The following is a 19,467-nucleotide window of genomic DNA, read 5'->3' on the forward strand; positions in this document are numbered from 1 at the left end:
CTTGGGTTGTGAAGAGAACCCCAAAGGCCAAGATGAAGGCTGCTACAGCAGCATTGTCTCCTATAGATACGGGAACCCTGATGGAGACTCTGTTTGCCCAAGGCTGTTTTAGGGATGAATCTGAAAAAAGTAAAACAATGTCCTGTAAGCAAAGCCAGATCAGGAGATGAAGCCAAATGAGCTCCCATTGAGTTTAGAGGAGAAAGGTCTCTAATGTACCCAGGACCCTGCCTCTTCACATGTGTGCTGCGGGAGCATTAGAGCACTAAAAACCTCACCCAGATTATCTGCAATTTAACAACACCAGGCTGCTCTGGAAGCTGCACTCTGAGGCATTTTTTTTTTTTTTTACTTCCATGTGAGGTTCATGATGGAGTTTTTAAAAGAATTGTTTTAGCATTGATCTGTCAGTGTCCATAACCCACAGTTCTGTTTGAGCTTGAATGTCCCAGAAATGCATCACCCTCTTGGCAGCCATCACAGCCCCTCCCATCAAAAAAATACACTGGAAAGAGCAGCAGCCCCTTAGCAGTATTTTCATTTTTAAACTGGGTCTTGTTATGAGTGTTGGCCACATCTTGCCACATATCACCCAGGGTCTTGCACTGTTCGGCATCCTACTATGTAAAAATAGTCTAAGCTGAAATGATGCATGTACAATTAAATATCCAGAATAGTTTGGATTGACAGCAGACATTCAAGGCTGTTTTATTTTGCACTTCAGTCTATTTACTTTTTACTACATGACTTTTTAAATCTTACTTTCCAGTTCTTTTCATGAAGTGATGCTGAGTTATTTTATGATCTCAAATTTTGCTTCTTAAACTGTATCATTTTTATTCAAACTAAAAGTGCATCCTATCTTTATTTGTATACCTCTTTAAAACCCAATTTTCTACGGGTGACATCCTATAGTAATTCTATTTTATTTTTGTGTTACTCAAAACAAAACCATGTTGTTTGTAAAGTCTCAATGACTGCCCATTCCTCTATTTATGGCTGCCCATTTTTATTTGTCAAATGTAATGAAGGAAATCCAGAATGCATATGAGAATAGTTTATTGCTGGGTCTGTGGGTCCATTGGTAAATGATTTGCCTAGAATCCATAAATGCCCAAGGTTGATTTCTCTCACTGCACAATCATATCAACTAGAAATAGCTACAGGATATAATAGTATTATAGTATATTTGAGGCTAGCCTTGGATACATAAACTATCAAAAAATTTAAAAAGAAAAATAATACTAGATCCAGATTAGGGAAATCTACATTGATTTTTTTAAAAATCAAGTCTTTAAAATTTTTTTAAGCCAGGATTCACAAATGTATAAGTTAGAAGCATAGGATATGTGATGTATTTAATTCTTAGAGGCTGTGGTAGTATCAAGTAGACTCCTTCAGTTAATTCCAGACTAAAACTCTATTTCCCCCTGTTGTAAGTACTAGGAAAAGGCAAGAGATCTGGTCCAGGAGGATGTAAAAGAGGACAGAAAATGAGACAATCCATTCTGGTTCCTGAGAAAGCTTATGGGTTTGGCTCTGGCTACTGATCTTCCTCAGTCCTTGGACTTTTTGGGTAAGCCCCTTTGTCACAGAATTCTCTTGGAAAAGGCTCAGGATTCTCTAACTATCTGGTGTCATGCTTCATGGAAATACCCCTTTCCTGACGTCCTGGGTTCCTCACGGATCATTCTTCTCTTGCGTCAGCATAGCTCTTCCGTCTATCTCAATTCCTCGGATGGATCGATTGCCACTCAAATGTTTGGCATACTCATTCGCCATACTCACTCTCCGTTGATACTTTTACCAACAGTAGATAAGAAGATGACCTCAGAAAACCACTTAAAAGTAACATGCTTTCCTTTTCCAACCCTTCGTCCTTCTTGTCCTTAAAGACCATTCTGGAAGCACCCACTTACTTGGATGAGGCTAGTGGCTACTTCCTTTCTACTCACAATTTTCTAAGGTAGAAATTCTAAGGCAGTCTGAGAAAAAAAGCATATAAAATCATTCTTATTGTGCTAACATGTGAAGTTAAAAGCAATTACTTTTTCCTTCACTTTCTTTTTAGAAAAAAAATCATTGGCTTTAAGATGGGTTACATTAATGTAATTGTTTCAACTTACAGTTTATCAAATCAGCAAAAGCAAGCTTTAAATCCGTGTCATTTTTCAGCCTTAAAATAAATTCTTCTCTGAATTTGGGCAGCTTATTTCTGGCAGTTTGCAGATGGACAGCCTCATGGCATTACTGAATGTATGCATTAGTACATAATTAGCTCTATGTAAAGATAGGTTTAGCTTCATCTAAATGGGTTAATCAGTTCTCGCTGAATTCAAGAAAATCTAGGGAAACTCACTACAAAGTGCCTCTCAATTGGTGTGAACTGGTAGTTGACTGGAAATGTATATTTACCATAACAGGAATGAGTTCTAAGGTATTCAACTTTGTTGTTAAGCTATGGAATCATGAGCATTACTGGTCCAGACGTTTCTTTGCTTTTTACATTATTGGTTTCCATTTCTAATCAGAATCTTGGCAATGGTACAATTTAGCAGGAATCCATAGCTAGTTGCCACACTTGTAGGTTGATTATGAAGGGGCCCTGAATTAGTTTGCTTATCAGTAAAGCAGTTGTTAGGATACCTTCTGTGAAGTCTGACTTCTGAGTAATTAACATGATGTTTCTGAAGACAGAAAACTGAAATTCATCTCAGGCTTTCATTTTGCAGACCCGCCGTCTGTCCTCGGCTCCCTTTGTGCTGCACACTCTCCTTGGTGTCTGAAGGTTTGCACCTCCAGACACTTCCTGTTCTCATTGCTTCCATATGTCAGGGTGAGTCCTCATCCAGCTCTCTGCAAACATACTCCGTGATCACGCTACTACTGGAAGCCAATGGTGCATCACTGGACTGACTTTACCTGTTGTGCTGTATTCATTGGGGAATGTCATAGATGTTTTCAGCGTATAATCCTGGGAATAGAGGTCACAATTCTGCCTCATGTTATATTCCATGTGACTACTCGCCACGTTTAAGTTTTTTCAATTTCACAAAAAGAAAATACTATCTCCCAGATCCCCAGCAGGCATCCTAGAGCTGCTTCTCTTTACATATTAACTTAAATTACTATACAACAAAGTAAAATTGTTCATAGTTATGGATACCATGTAATGACTTAATCATTAAATGTGTGTTTTTATAAACACTTACATTTACTTATGATTAAAAACATTCAAGCTTCTTCCTACTTTTTTTGAACACCAGGCACAGTCACAATACCAATGAGCTCATCAAGACTCTTATTTCTGTCTAAACTAAAGTTGCTATCATCAACTTTTAACCCTCACTCCATCTGCTCATCTTTAAACATCACTCCCCAGCCACTGATGTTCACTGCTTTATGAAATTAAATGCTTTAGATTCCATGTGAGTTTGTTTAAGGTGACAACTTGTGCCTGGCTGATTTTATTCAAAATACTTTTTTCAGTTGCATCATACTTCGAGTGAGAAGATGTTGCTCTTTACATCACTGAATAGTATTCCATTGTGCAGTACATTTTCATTATCTATTATTGGGAGTTGAACCCTTCCATTTTCTCCATTTGGCTAATTTTTACAAGTGCTGCAGTAATTAAGGGAGTGAGGTGTCTGGTCAACACTAAATTCATTTTTCTTAGATATGACCCAGTCCTGAGGTGGTCACATTCCACTTCTCCTTCCAGGGAAACCTCAGACTGTTCTCCAGAATGACTTTGTTAATCCTTTATACATACCAGTGGTTCTATGTGACCTCCATTTTCTCCTCCTCCTGGTCCAAATGCCCTATATTTTATATTTTTCACAGGAACCATTCATACTGAGAAACATTTTTTTGATGGTTTATTTCATGCAAATTGGAATCTAATTAAGAAAAGTACAGATGTCTCAACCTCTAAAATGACACTTGCTTCATATTCAACTTGCTCCTTTCCTGCCTCACAGCAGTGAACTCCTAGCTGAACTTCCTGCCTCCACTTCAGAAACCTTTTCAATAAAAGCAAGATGTTCATTATTTATACCATTTGTTTCAAAATGCCATTATAGAAGATTCCAAACATGCTAAAAATTAGTACAAATAGTGCCGTGAGCCCTGTGTGGCCAACCACCTGCCAGATTGACAGATTCTCAGTTGTTTAAATATATCTTCACTGGCTCCAACGCATCCTTACACACTCTGAGGTAAACTGCAAACACAATACTACTTATATGTAACAATTTCATTATATTATTGAGACAAAAAGGTTCCTAACAATTTTATGGAAGAAAACTCTACTCAATATTCAAATTTCTATGGCTGTGTTAATATATTATTTTGAAGTTTTAGATATTTCATACACTTATTTCTTTGGAGTTTTCCTACATCTCTTTCTATTTTTCTTCAAGTTTATCTGTGGAAGCAGTTTGCCATTTGACCATTTGGAATTTTTGAGGTATAGGTCTTCAGGCTTTGTGCCCTAATAAGAAGTACCCTTGGATCATGCTTTCTGAAGTTTGATTGCTATGTTCTGAATTATTTCAGAATCAAGCTCATACTGGGGCAAGAATATGTTACAGTGGTGTTTGTATTGCCTAGTTGTGATGGTCAATATTTCCTGTTTTCTTGACTGGATCTGAATCAGTTATGAGACACATCTCTGGACTGACTTCCCAGAGAAGGTGCTTCCTGGATAGAGTAACTTACTGGGGAAGCCTGTCCCCCAGAGTGGGTAATGTCTTTTGCAGGGGGCATCCTGATAAAAAGGTTGTAAGAGAGAGGCTACTGTGGTCTGCTTGCCTGTCTTTCCCAGTTGCTTGGTCTGCACAGTGGTTGTTATTACTGCCATCATCTTTCACTGCGCTTCACTCTGATCTTCTTCAGCCTTCCAAAGTGAACTGATAACCAGTGGAGTTCTGGAAATCCTCCAGCCCTGCAGCTCCAGATTGGGATGCTGAGGACTCTATCCTTGTGGACTGAACAACAGCTACCAGAATCTCAAACATTGTGTGGTGAAGATGGCCATTGTTGAACTTCCCAGCACGTACTTCTTACAACAATTTATTAAGTCCCCTTTATCATAGTGTTCCTTCTCTAAGTTCAGTTCCTGTGGTGAGTCCTCCCTAGAGTAATGTTTCAACAAGTAAATATTCTTTCCTTCTCTTCTCCTGCTCCTGTCCCTGGTTCTTACTTCTTCTCAGTATTTCTTTCTCTTTCTTATTCAATTATCATCTTCTTGGGATTTTAAAACTGATCCACAGGTTAATGGATTGTCAATATGCTGCAGTCATAATAATGCTTCCTAACTTTACTGAAGTTTGTTGCCTGAATTAGTTATAATAGTAATAGTAGAATTTCACATTAATTTTTCAATCACTTGCTAGGTCTAACAGAGAATATCTCTTACCAGCTTGTTAATGTTTGGAATATGGTATAATATATGGTAAAATTATGAAATCAGATATTTTAATATATTTTAAACATAAATCTATTGGAGCTATTACTATTTCCCATTTTTGTTCTGATGAATAATTTCTACTTGGATCCTGATGGTATTTTTATGACCCACATTCTTCTAGATCTTATGCATTGATTTGTTCACAACTTCAAATGGGCAAGTTTTATAAAACCTCCCCTAAACTCTAAGGACAAAATGATTTTAAGTCTTTTGTGTACTAGTAACATCAATGGCCATTCTTCATGACTTTTTCAATGACCAAAACTTGAGAAAGTATTAGAGATGATAAATGATATGAATTCACAACCAAAGAACAATTTTTAGTATTAATTTGAATTTACAACACTTAAAACTGCATGTTTTCTCTTGTGTTAAATTCTAAGATTCTTTCACCAACATAAGCTCTCTTGCTCATCCGGATACACAAGTGTATATGTGTATGTATGAGTGTGCAACACATCTATTAATGCAGTGCTAGACTAATAAGGTTTTTTGAATGAGTGGCTTAGTCTCTGAAATGCTGTGGATCTTAGTTTTATTGATTTCAAATCTTGCAATATTTTTTTGCATATAAAATGGTTACATTTTTTGTAGGATCTCTTTTAGTTCTCAAAGTACAAGCCTTATGTATTCTGCACAAAATCTCTACCACTAAACCATATGCCCAGTTGACTTCATTTACTTTTGCTCTATAGTTATTTAAAAAATTACGCCATTCTTATTAAAACTACAGTATCAGGTGATGAGGAATCTCAGGTCTAACTTAGTGAATGGCAACATAGTCTAGTTATTTTTCTAGAAAACTTGATTTTTAATTTACAATCTCTCTTCTATAACCCTTTTTCCATGTCAGCACATGTTCATGCATGAACAAATATGTGTGACCTTGGTGCATCCGTGACAAAAGCTAGCATATTGTATTCATGCTCTTCTTCATTTATTTGTTTCCTATCCTTTTTTCTTCTTCTGTAGACACATAGTATAATTTTATTGATACCCTATAATGAATTGGATCCACCATGTATGTATGGACCTCCATTTTTCTATATAATCATGACTTTTCTTGATTAAAACACTTCTATTGTTCTAGGTACTTTCAATAAAAACTGAGCAACTATCTGTAGCCTTCAAAAGATGTCCTTTATATTTGTGTCTGTTCTAATTTTGCTTCCTCAACTCACACAATAATCTCTAAGAGTTATAGTTTCATATTTTTGCACTTTTCATTCATCAAACACACTGAGGATTATTCAATTGTAGAAGTTTTTATTTCTTGATTCTACCCCAAAACGGCTATTTTTAGGACCAGTTTTCAGAGCTGAGCAATCTTGCTATTGAGATTTGGGGATTCAAGTGGTCCTGGCTTAGATGTTCCTCCCCAAAGAAGCCAACTTAAGGTCTTACTACCATCACTTCCTTGTTTGTATTCTATATGATAATCACCACAGTATGTACATGGAATGCTGATATTACTATCTAGCATCAGCCTGTGTTGAATGTATCACAGGCTGGGACCACCTAAATATCTTTCTGAAAGTTGACTCATTGACCTCCTGTTTGTGTTTAACAGATCAAATGGATCACAGGGAATGCACTGAAGTGAAGATTGAGAACATTAATTAATACAGAACATAATATGCTATCATGGGAAAGTATACAAAGATCATCGAATAAAAATCTAAGTTTCATCCTGATCTTTTAGTATATTGTTGTATTGTTCCCTGACATCATTTAAATGGTGTCTGAAGATTAAAAATTTAAACAAATTATTGTAAACATTAAACAATAATTATTACTGTACTTCCTTTCACAAAACCATTGGAGCTGAGTGATGGTTTGCCACCTAGGAAGTGGAAAGTAGATATTTACTTTATGTAACTATGCAATTTGTGGTACAGGTGCTTCACAAGGGATTGCATTATAAATGCACATTCCTGCTGCTAATTTTCACTGATTTAATTGTTATGAGTTGTCAAGGACTTCCTTCTCTTATGGGCTCTTCTTCCTCACCCTTTCCTTGCATACATATAAAAGATTAGATATTGCAATGTAGTTTTGAATGCATCAAGAGAGGAACAGTGGCAGAGATAGAACCATTTGGCTCCATGGAGATCTCTTGAAAGTAAAAATACTCATTTGCTATCATTTCTCTTGCTCCCCATAAATGCAGCAGTCCATCTCTTGGCAATTGTGGTTACAACAGGCAAACTGAAGCATGCTGCCACATATTTTATAATAATAAAACCACTCATTAGGTATTAACTATTTTTTTGCAGCTTCCATAGCATCACACTTATATCCAGATAACGGCTTTTTGCTTTATTTCAGCTCAGTAGTATATCTTGAAATAAAGCAATTCAGAATTCTACTTTTGGTTAAGAGAGGAAGTGGTCTTTTGTTCTTTATATATCCTCCAACCAAACACAGGTATAAAACAGTAAGAAACAGATGGGGGGGGGGGCGCGGATCTGTATTCAAGATATGCAAACAGAGACTAAGACTGTTTACCAAGGATAAAAGAGAATGAAGCTCTCACACACTGATTTTCTAGCTTTTCTCTTTCAGAGTCATTCTTGACAACTGTGACCCAGAAGAGGGCCACAGTCTTGCTGAGGTGAGGCGATGGAACCAAAGCCCAGGGAAGCAAAAGTGGCTAGAATTTGTGTGCTGACTAGGCCTGAGACAGAAGCTTAGAAATTGTATTGGTGTCTCCTTGAGTCTCTTGCTGAGCAGGAATCTGCAGCCACTGCATAGAATCCCGTGGGGCAGGAGAAGAATCGCTGGGGAGGTATGGACTGAAGAGCAATCATAGCTTACCCAGGTCTGAGGATCAGACAAGCCACAGAAAGCCTCACCGGAGGCCCCTTGCTGAGTACAGACTTGTGAAGGTAAAACATTAGAAAAATAGGTAGTGAAAGAGGAAAGGCTCCCTTGGGACTATTATCATGGCACTAAATGTAGCCCTTAAAACTTCAGTTGGCCCAGTGCTGAGAAACATTGTAAACCCTAATCCTTTCTTTATAACCCACCTTCCACCTTACATGCCTCCCACTAGCAATCTTTTAAATATTATTCTTCTAGTTCTTCCCAGAAGGGATGCTTAGTGGCTGATAACTTATAACGTAGAATTTTATTTAATATAATCTTATTCCAAACAAAGTTTTATGTCATCATGTTAATGAATATAAAAGTAAAAAGTATAATGTAAAAATAAATTTAGAAATTTAATTATTTAATGGGCTAGTGAGTTGCCCAATTAAGGGCTGGCTGCCCACTCTAATTAATCACCAGACTTCACTTTTCAGAAAGAACTGAAAAAGTTGAAGGAATTGTCCTATCACTGGTACATGTATCTCCAACTTTACACATACTACAAAGATATAAACACACACATACACACATACATTAATTAATATTTTTGTAAAGGAACTACCAATGACTCAATATGTAAAGTCATTTACTGCTAAGTCTGAGGCCTGAATTCCATCTTGTGGATCTATACAGAGGAAAGAGACTCCTGGTGGGTGCTCTGGCTTTCCCACACATGCTGTTACATATGTGCTTACAGACGCTCACATGCACACAAATGATTTAAGTAAAGAAATAAAATGTTATTTTTTCTTAATGAGATAGTTCAAAAAACAGCATACTCAAATATTTCTTGTGACCTAGCAAAGTTACCAACTATACACAGAAAAAAAAAACTGTTTAACTTATACCTTGACATACATAAAGTCTGTAGTATAAGGGAGATATTCAAGCAAAAGCATTTTAACAAATCACAGCAGAGTAAAAATAACATAGCATTTAAACCTTTGTGATAGACATAAAATTGGTCAATATAGAAAGTGGCTTTAGAAACTCCATATTTCGAAAATATATTTTTAAATATTCCATTAAGAGTAGATATGGAATAAATGTTTACATTCATAAATTTGGAATCAAATTCAACAGAAAAGACTGACAGTAACAGCCAATATAAAAGAAAATATTCTGTAAGTCTACTTTGAAAATGCTCAGATTGCTAGACAATGATTTGCTGACCCACAATTTTATCAAGTTGTAAAAAGTAGATATGTTTCCAACTAATTCAGCGTTTAGGATATCATTACATTATACTCCATTGCCATTTCAAAATAAAAAAAAATGTGTTTAGTCCAAATTAAAATGTTTTTACAGTCCAAACAATGTTCAATGAAGTCTAAAATCTCTCTGGCACTAAAGGCAATCTGCTAGATATGAGTGACTATATTTAAAAAATGAGAGTAAGTTACATACTTGCAATGTACAGGGGCGTGACAGAAACATTTCTACTTCAGGGAGAGGAATGAGAATATAGTAGGAAAAGACTGAGCAAGATCAAAACTCTCAGGGTGAACATAAAACCCTGCAATTCCCATGCCAAAGATCTGGGGCTTATAATGACACTCTATAGGTTCTTAGAGGATTAACCCTCCCTTCCAGCTCTGTTACCTATAATAGAGCAGCCTCCTGTTTTAAAGTGGCTTCACTTAATACTTGGAAATTTCCTTGGCAGATGTCCTATGTTCTATACATCTTCAACAACTTTAGTTCTCCAGTGAAACTTGGAAACCAAGGAATGTACATGGAGGGATCCATGGCTCCAGAGATAAAGGTAGCAGAGAATGGCCTTGTCTGACATCAATGCAAGTGGAGACTCCTGGTCCTGTAGAAGTTTGATGTCCCAGCATAGGGAAATGCTGGAGGGGAGGGGCAGGACAGGGTGAGTTGGGGAGCAACCTCACAGAGGTAAAGGGGAAGGAAGAGAGGGAGGTTGTGAGATGTGGGGTTGTGGAGGGATAACCAGGAAGTAGGATATCATTTGAGATATGAACAAATGGAATGATTAATAAAAAATAATTCTAGAGGGCAAGTCCATAATAATTCATAATGGTGGGATAAACATCAGGGAAGGTGGCTCAAGCAGGAAGTAGGAAGATCAGATCTTCGCTGGCTAAGGAGTGGCAGGGAGATCATTTGGGAAGTGAGGTGAAACTACAAACTGTAAAGGCCCACCCCCAGTGATGATAACTTCCATCAAGGCAACAGTACCCATAACCTCAACAAACAGCACCAATAACTAGGAACTAAGTTCAAATATCAGAGCCTTGGAGGCACATTTCTCATTCAAACCACTAACTCAGTCAATCCACATAGGAATTCAATCCTGCTGCACATTTTCCCGTTTCTTCAACAATCTGGAACCTTGATGCAAGTCTCTATTCTATCTGCCTGCAAAACCAGCAGCACATATACCACTTTCCTTCGAGGTTTCTTTTAATGTGAGAACAGCATGTTCACCAGCCAGGCTCATCCCTTTGGACTGAATTTGCATTTCCATACTTAAGCCCTGAATGGCCCAAATCTTGCTTTAAAGACCACATTGCTCACAACAGTGCAGTTGTCCCAGTGCGATCTATGCAATTCCTTCCTAGTTATACTGATCTCTTAAACAGTTGTAGTCCCTGTGTCTGCACATGCCTTGTGCTTCTTGAATATAACTTTAACTGTATCTATATTTTTTTCCGTGCCTAGTTACTAATTTCTTATATCTTTCTGTTACACCTTTTGCTTTTTCTCAGTGTAAATCAGACAAGAGAAGCAGGGCAGTAGCAGCAGCAGACCTCATTTGTCTTTAACTTTTGAATATAGTCACAAGTAAATTTTCAGTACAGATGACTGCCAGAATGTAACCTGAGAGCTGCTACTACAATTTCTGAATATTGTCTCCTTGAAACCTCAGGAGCTGATGGGAAAAGATCCACATGCAAACAGTTGCAGATGTGTAGTTTCCCTTGATAGAAGCAGCGTTAATTTTCATTGCACTTAATGTCACAATACACTTTTGTGCAGAGTATGCACACATTAGTAAAACTCCCTTATGAGAGAGTTTCATTGTTAAGTCTTCCTAATTATGATCCATTTCATTTACAACACTTTGCAGAAAGTGATTGTGCACAGTAAATCGTTTGAGGAATCCTACGCAAGGAGGGGAAGTTTGGGCATTGAACAAGTAGCACATTTTCTACCTTTTATCATTATGTATACACATGTATAGCTCTCTGTCTCTCTGTCTCTGTGTCTATCTATCTCTCTGTCTCTCTGTCTATCTCTCTGTGTCTCTGTCTCTGTGTCTCCAACTCCCTCCTTCTCTCTCTCTCTCTCTCTCTCTCTCTCTCTCTCTCTCTCTCTCTCTCTGTGTGTGTGTGTGTGTGTGTGTGGTTTGTATGTATTGAAGGAGAGAGATTTTATATGCATATGTCCATTATAATATAATCTGTGAATTTTATGACTCAATGAAAATAGTTCTTAATATATTTTAGTTTTATATTTCTAGATTATAATTGAAAGAAATAGCCTAACAGATAATGCTAGACCAGAAAACATTAAAACTTTTCTAGAAGCAGTAATCATGGAAAAGAAATATAAACTATTTTACTATTATCCAAAGCCATTTATAGAGACCTTCAGAAAGATAACAGAGACCCAATTGCTATTATCTGAAGTTTAGGACAGGCTAACCTGCTCCATACCTTCAGGAAAAGAAAGCAGATACGAATTTCATTATATGAAGTTAAGGATAGTTTAACCCGCTTCACACCTTCATTAACACATGAAACTCAGTCATTATTTTCTTCCAAGTGTTTTTCAGTTCCTTCTACAGAGCTCTACTTTATGATTTCTACATGACTTTCTACTCTCCTTGGTAAAATTTTAGTTTTTGAAAAATTACTGAAGGAAAGAGTCATGAAGAAGTTAGTGGTTTCAATTTCTGATAAATGACAGTTACTTTACATCTCAACCCCTCAGTTCATGTTTGTATGGATTAAAAAGAAGTTCTGCCATTAAAATTTCAAATTATGACATTAATATTTAACAGCTATCTGAAGGATGATGGATAGATAGGCTGAAAGAAACAGTACAGATGAATGTAGTTGGGGACAGTTACACAAAGCACAAAATCGTCCTTTTAAAGCATACATACCATGCTTTATATTAATATGTTTATTGCAAGCACATTGGAGGAGAGGTTTTCATACATCAGCACTTTTTAGAAGGTGTGCTTTCATTCTTTTCTAGTTTTGAAGGAAAAAAACTATGTTGGGATCTGCATTTTTAAGTATTTTTTGTATATTTTGACTCGCTATTTTGATGCATTTAAAGTAAAAAGAGAGAGGGGGGAGCCTGACAAGTTACTGCAAATAATGTTATATAGTCTTAGCTTCTGAAATGAATATGATGTTGGACACGGTCAGTGACAAGGGTCCCAATGGCTGGTTTGTGTTTAACCAGTAGGTAGAAAAAAATCTTCAGTAAAACCCAAGCCTGTAATCTACAACTATGTCCCACTCCCTTTTTTCTTTTTTCTTTTCTTTTCTTTATTTTCCTTTCAAATGCTATTCCCTTTCCAGGTTTTTCCTCTGCAAACACCCTATCCCATACCCTCTTCACCTGCTTCTATGTGGGTGTTCTCCACTCCCATCTCACCATGCTAGCATCCCTCTACACTGGGGCATTAAGCCTTCACAGTACCAGGGCCTCCCCTCCCACTGATGCCAGATAGGACCCCTTCAGCTCCTTAGTTCTTCTTGTAATTCCTTCATTGGGTTCCCTGTGCTCAGTCTGAAGGTTGGCTGTGAGCGTCTGTATTAGTCAGGATCTGGCAGAGCCTCTCAGGAGACAGCTGTATCAGGCTCCTATCAGCAAGCACTTCTTGGCATCCACAATATTGTCTGGTTTTGGTGTCTGCATGTGGGATGAATACCCAGGTCGGGCAGTCTCTGGATGGTCTTTCCTTCAATCTCTGCTCCACTATTTGTCTCTGTATTTCCTTTAGACAGGAGCAATTCTAGGTTAAAATTTTGGAGATGGGTGGGTGGCCCCATCCCTCAACCAGGGATAACTTCTGCATATGCTCTTGACAGGTTCTCCATCCCCTTTGTGGGATTTTTCAGCTAATGTTATCCCTGTGGGGTCCTCAAAGGCTTTTGCTTTCTTGGCATGTGGATGTTTCTGGTTGTTACCCCCAGTTCCCAAACCCCATTGCTACACACCTCTGTTCAATTTCCTGACCCCCTGTATATCTCCTCCATTGCCTCCCATACCAGATTCTTCCCCCCTTTCCCCTCCCCCTCTTCACTTCCTCCCAAGTCCCTCCCACCTTCTACTTCCCTTGATTATTTTGTTCCCTCTTCTAAGTAGTACTGCAGCATCTAATCTTTGGTCTTTCTTACTCTTGAGTTTCTTAAACTACTTCTTAAGCTTCAGAAACTCAAGTTTACAGTATTTATGAAAAAGCTCTCGGTAAAGTGTAATGCTAAGAGAGTTACTATCTTCTGACTTTTGGGACTGCTATTTTGGATATTGTTGCAGAAACCCAGTTGGCTCAGAGGTCACAGTTATTTAATGTTTTAACTTAGGAACCAAATTCATTTCTTTCTGATATGCTCAACCATGTACTTTGAAGTTATATTTTATTTTATTTATTTTCTTCACCACATCTGTCCTACATGATATTATGCCAAATTGATTAAAATAGTAAAACAAACAACTATAGCCATCTATGAGTGGGGGCCCTCAGATGAGAAAATGCTCTAATAAGCTATGCTATACATAGGCCATGCTTATAGGGCATTTTCTTCACTAATAACCTATTGGGGGAAGGGCAATCTCACTACAGGTGGGCCTACCACTGGTCTAGTGATCTTGGGTTCTATAAAAAATCAGGCTGAGCAAGCCACGGGAAACAGATCAGGAAGCACCACTTCTCCATGGCCTCTGCATCAGCTCATGACTCCAGGTTCCTGACATGTCTAAGCTCGTGTCTTGGTTTCCTGCAGTGGATGGCAATTCAGGATGTGTAAACACAATAAACCTTTAATTCTGCAAGTCCATTTTGGCCATGGTCTTTTAGCATATCAATAGTAATCCTAACTAAAACAACAACCAAATATCTGGAGGAAAAATTTGGATTCTCTATAAAAAATTTCTGAAAGAATGTGATTCTCCAACTAACAAATTTGATGATAATTCCTCCTCTGAATCATAAATAATAAGGCTTAGTATTTCTGTGGTGAATATCATTTTGATTTGTTCTAGAATGAATTTAGTTAAGCTAGATTTTTGCTAAGAAATAGAAAGAGACTCCTGACAGTAAATAAAAAATAATTTACATTTATTTCTTAATAGTTTTGATTAATCTTTTATACAAGAGGCATTACTTTCAAATAAACACATTGAAACTAAATTGCTATAGACTTTATTCTTGGCTACAGTTACTGCAAATTATTTTAAGTTTCGGTTACTGAAAGTATTTACTCTGTCAGGCTTTGTAACTTATAATGATACCTCTTAGAGAAGATCAACATTCCTAAAAACAAGGGTTGGCTTCATCAAAACTATTACTTAACCTTAAAACACTGTTCATTTTTGAGCATTCTTAAATTTGTATTACCAATTACATCATAATACTTGCTAAATTATTAATCAAATATTTTTGATAGTAGTTAGAGGTTGTTGTTAATGTCCTCTAACAAGTGTTTTAATTTATTAAATGCTGTTCATACTCATTTTGAATATTCATTCATTTAAAAATGTTCACTAAACAGCAATTTGAAATCTCTTTGCTTCTCTTTTCACACAAATTTCTGAGTAATTTAATCATCTTTATAGTTTTGAATGTCACAGGAGTCATGAGTTCCCCATGTTAGGGCTTGGCCATGGGTTATGGGCTTTTCTAAGGACTTCTTTCTAATTTTTCTGCTACATCTGGGGATTTCTTCTGTGCCTGGCTATTCACCAACCCCCAATATTATTTATCTTTCTACCCCCACATCTTTTCTTATTGGCATCTTATCTATTCTTACACCTCCAACTACCATCTGTTGATATCTTTCTAATCTGTTTAATCAAAATAGACTTCTATTTCTGACATATATAATTTAATGGGAAGCAGATGTCTCCCAAACACCTCAGATTCAATGTCCTGTTCCCACACTCTCACATTTTATTGAAACTGCCTCTTCTTTCTGCACTCCCAAGCCTGCTCCTTTGAATATAAGCACCAATTATTTATATGTTATTCAAATAGCCCCTTTTAATAGGAGTTAAAAGGCTCTTTAATGCTTCATGGGTACATTATGTATTTCACATACATTTTTGGCTTTGTTTACACATTTTGGGGTCAGTCATTAATAGTCTTTTCCATGGACCAATATGAAATTGCATACTTTTTAAAGTTAACTTGTGAAGTAGTGTGCTTCACTCTGAAATTTTCCTTGATATGGTCACTGGGGCCAGGTAATTCCTAGATGTGGTAGGTAGTCCAGAATATCTCTGTCCTCCAGCCAGTAAGTAACAAAACTATTTCTGTTGATAATTGTTCCCTGATGGACAAAATAGCCCTTCACTGAAAATCCCCATATGAGTACAACTTCATCCTAACGTGTTCCCATGTTTTCAGCCATAATTATCTTTAGTCTATTTTCTGCCAAAATTGATTTTCCAAAAATAACTTATTCTTACACATCTTAAAACTCTCCTGTTTAAAACCCTTCTGTGACTACATATTGCTCCAGAATTAAAACACAAAAACAGAAGAAGAAGAAGAAGAAGAAGAAGAAGAAGAAGAAGAAGAAGAAGAAGAAGAAGAAGAAGAAGAAGAAGAAGAAGAAGAGGAGGAGGAGGATTAGGAGGAGGAGGAGGAGGAGGAGGAGGAGGAGGAGGAGGAGGAAAAAAAGAACCCAGAAAACACAAACCTTTCAAGCCCCTCATAGATTGGCTATCATGTGTTTCTGAAGGAGATGATAGTTAGCATCTAATGCTCTGTATTATTATTGAACTAAACAGGCATACTCACAACATTCCTAATGTGATTGTTTAATCTTTACTCCACAATAGCATTTAGAACCTAGGAAAGGTTATTTAAATCAACTCCCGTGTCCTTGATTTGTTGTTGTATCCTATTTCTGTATACCTGGGCTCCACAAAAAGTCATAGTTCAGTAAAAAGGCAGTATATTCATTTTTAGCACTGGCAATGTAGAAGAAACTCAAAGCAAGAGTTGCAAGCTGTACATTTAAATTCCTATCCCTCTCAAATTATGTGCAAGAAAACAGAGAAACAAAAACATTGGTCCCACCACAAGAACAACATATATTTCAATGCACGATTCAGATGCACCCACATTTGTCAGAAATGCCAAGGCAGTAACCTGACCTATTGTTAGAAATCTAGCAGGTACATTTTTCACTGTTTTCCAGAGGGACTTTATGCCAACTGGTATTGATTGTGAGAGTTCTGAACTTCTACTAGATTCCACTCTTCTTTTAGTTGATGATTATTTTAGCCCAAAAATAAGATAATTTAGAATTGTGAATATAAATTGAAAGATGCTATAAAGGCAGGTTATCTCAGCTGTTTTTATTAGATAACAAAACATAACAATTCTGAACATAGATATTTCTGCAGAATTTTTTCATTAGTCTCTTGTCAGATTTGAAAATAAATTGTCTTATTTAAGAAAATTATGAAATGTTCAATTTACCCTAAAATATTTATAAACTTCAGCATTATTCAGAATGATGCTTAGCGTTCACAAACATGTAGGCATCACAGTGTATGGAAGGACATTTAAGGTGGAGAGAAAAGAAACACATGGGGCACAAGGAACGGCGAGGTGGAGTGGATGCACACATCATCACTGGACATTTCTTGGGTTAGAAAGCTTTGTTACTTTGAAATAGTCTTAAATTCAGATGCTTGTTTATAACTTCTAATCTTATTAGAGCATATATACAATCCCCATAAAAGCAGTTATTTATGTTCCATAGGTTTCAAACAGTGTCATTTACAATTGTCAGTATGGGCTAGTGGTTGAAAAAGATGATTCTGGGTTCAGACTGTTAGACCCAATCTCAGCCTCACAACTCACACCTCATATGGCATTGGGTAAGTCAATCCAGTTCTGTACCTCAATTTTCCTGCATTTATTTATTTATTTATTTATTTATTTATTTATTTATTTATTTATTTATTTATTTAGGCTTTTCAAGACAAAATTTCTCTGTGTAGCTCTGGCTGTCCTGGAACTGGTTCTGTAGATTCGGCTGGCCTAGAACTCACACATATCTCTCTATTTCTGGTTCATGAGTGCTAGGATCAAGCATATGATTGCCACACAGCTCTCACTTTTTTTTTAATTTGAAAAATGTCTGAAATAATACTATTTACCTCAAGAGGCTGTATTACTGAATTAACAGTCCATGTCAGTCCACCATGGAGTTGCTGTTCAACAAACACTGTTTATTAATTATTATAATCTCACACAGATGAAAATTAAGACCATGACAGAACAGAAAGTAGCTTTATAGTCAATTTGTGATGGTAAGAGCTAAAACCCCTATCGTGTGGAACATTCTAATACCCATTTATCTCCAAGTCTAATTTAATGGTTGTGATACCTTTAATTCTGGGTCTCAGTTCAGAGCTTAAAATTAGAAATATGGTCATTTGCACCTCTTAGTTTAATTTTAAAAGATCTTATGCAATGTGCTTTTAATGTAGAAGGAAACATGACAGTTTTCCCAGACGAGTTTAGCTGAAGTAGTGTGGCTTTTTCCACTGTATTTACCTTTGGGTTACTAACTGACAAATGCCGCCTTCTTTTTTCACATTTTCTTTCTATTTGAAATAATCATTTTCTGTTTTACCCATTAGAAGTTAATACTATGTCCTTTCTTCCCCATTAAGTTGATGTTTTTTCAAAGATTTTTAATTAATGCTATTCATAAACTTTGCAGCATTTAGCCTGGGGTCCCAAGGAGAAAGATATTATGGAAAATAATACTCTAATCACTATCAATAATAGTATTAACAGCACATTGCAACTGTGAAGGAATTGGGAGGAAGGTACCCCTGGGACTTTGGAAGTTTATAGTGAGATGCACTATGAAAATATACTAGTCTCTGGCTGTATGCTAATTGTGTCTGGAAACCCAGTCAACAAGGTGTTGGTCTTTTCATTCCCTATTTTGAACTTGCTGTTTTACACAGGCTGGTAATTATTGGCCAATGTCATGACCACCCTGCTGTGCTCTGACAATATTACCTGACTTTAGTGATTCTCACTTTCTGCTGAGGTGTGCACTCTTTCCCAGTGGTTAGTGACCGTTAAATCACCTCACAAAGAGGCAAAGGCCCTGATTCACTGCAGAAAGAACTGATAATATAAATGCCCTCCCTTCCTTTTTATGATGCAGATAAAATTCAGACATACACAGGGCATACATGGAGTTCCCTAGGTTCTTATTTCTCTAGATTGTACTTAAAGATTCAGACACCATGAAAAGCATTATCTCTGTAGCTTTCCTAAATGATTCCATAGAATCCTGTGCTAAATGACTGAGGGCAGAGATTTTATCTTCTTTAAAAAAAAGTTTGATAGGAAATAAAAGCCAAATATATGTCACTTTAAGAATCATTTAGAGTCCACAGTTCTATCTTTGAATTGACGTCTTTGCTTCATTCTACCATCTGCAACTTATGCACAAGAAGATGGTCACTACTTTAGAGCCAACAAATCATTAACTTTCAGCATAACCTATTGACTCAAGACATAATTGTAGTCATCCAGATAGGATGGCAATTTTAAATGTGTTGTCTCCTAAGTTTCTCATCTTCAAACTTTTCGCTCAGGAGAAGTTAGCTCTCGGCTACTCACACAAACTAGAATTTAGGCAAATGATTCAGTGTATGCAGATATAGATGGCTTAAAAAATAGCTTATATGTTCACATTCAGAGATAGGGTGGTACAACTTCTCAATCACTAGATAATGTTTGGCACTGGGTAACACTTGATGATAAGAAAGTAGAGTAGCGAGAGCTTTGGAGATTCTACTGTAAAAAAAAATTACACAGGAACCTAGTAAATTCCCATGCTTCAGCTTCCTTAGCCTGGTGCTTGGGCAGGTTT

This window comes from Apodemus sylvaticus, chromosome 1, assembly GCF_947179515.1.
Source record: "Apodemus sylvaticus chromosome 1, mApoSyl1.1, whole genome shotgun sequence".
Lineage (NCBI taxonomy): Eukaryota > Metazoa > Chordata > Mammalia > Rodentia > Muridae > Apodemus > Apodemus sylvaticus.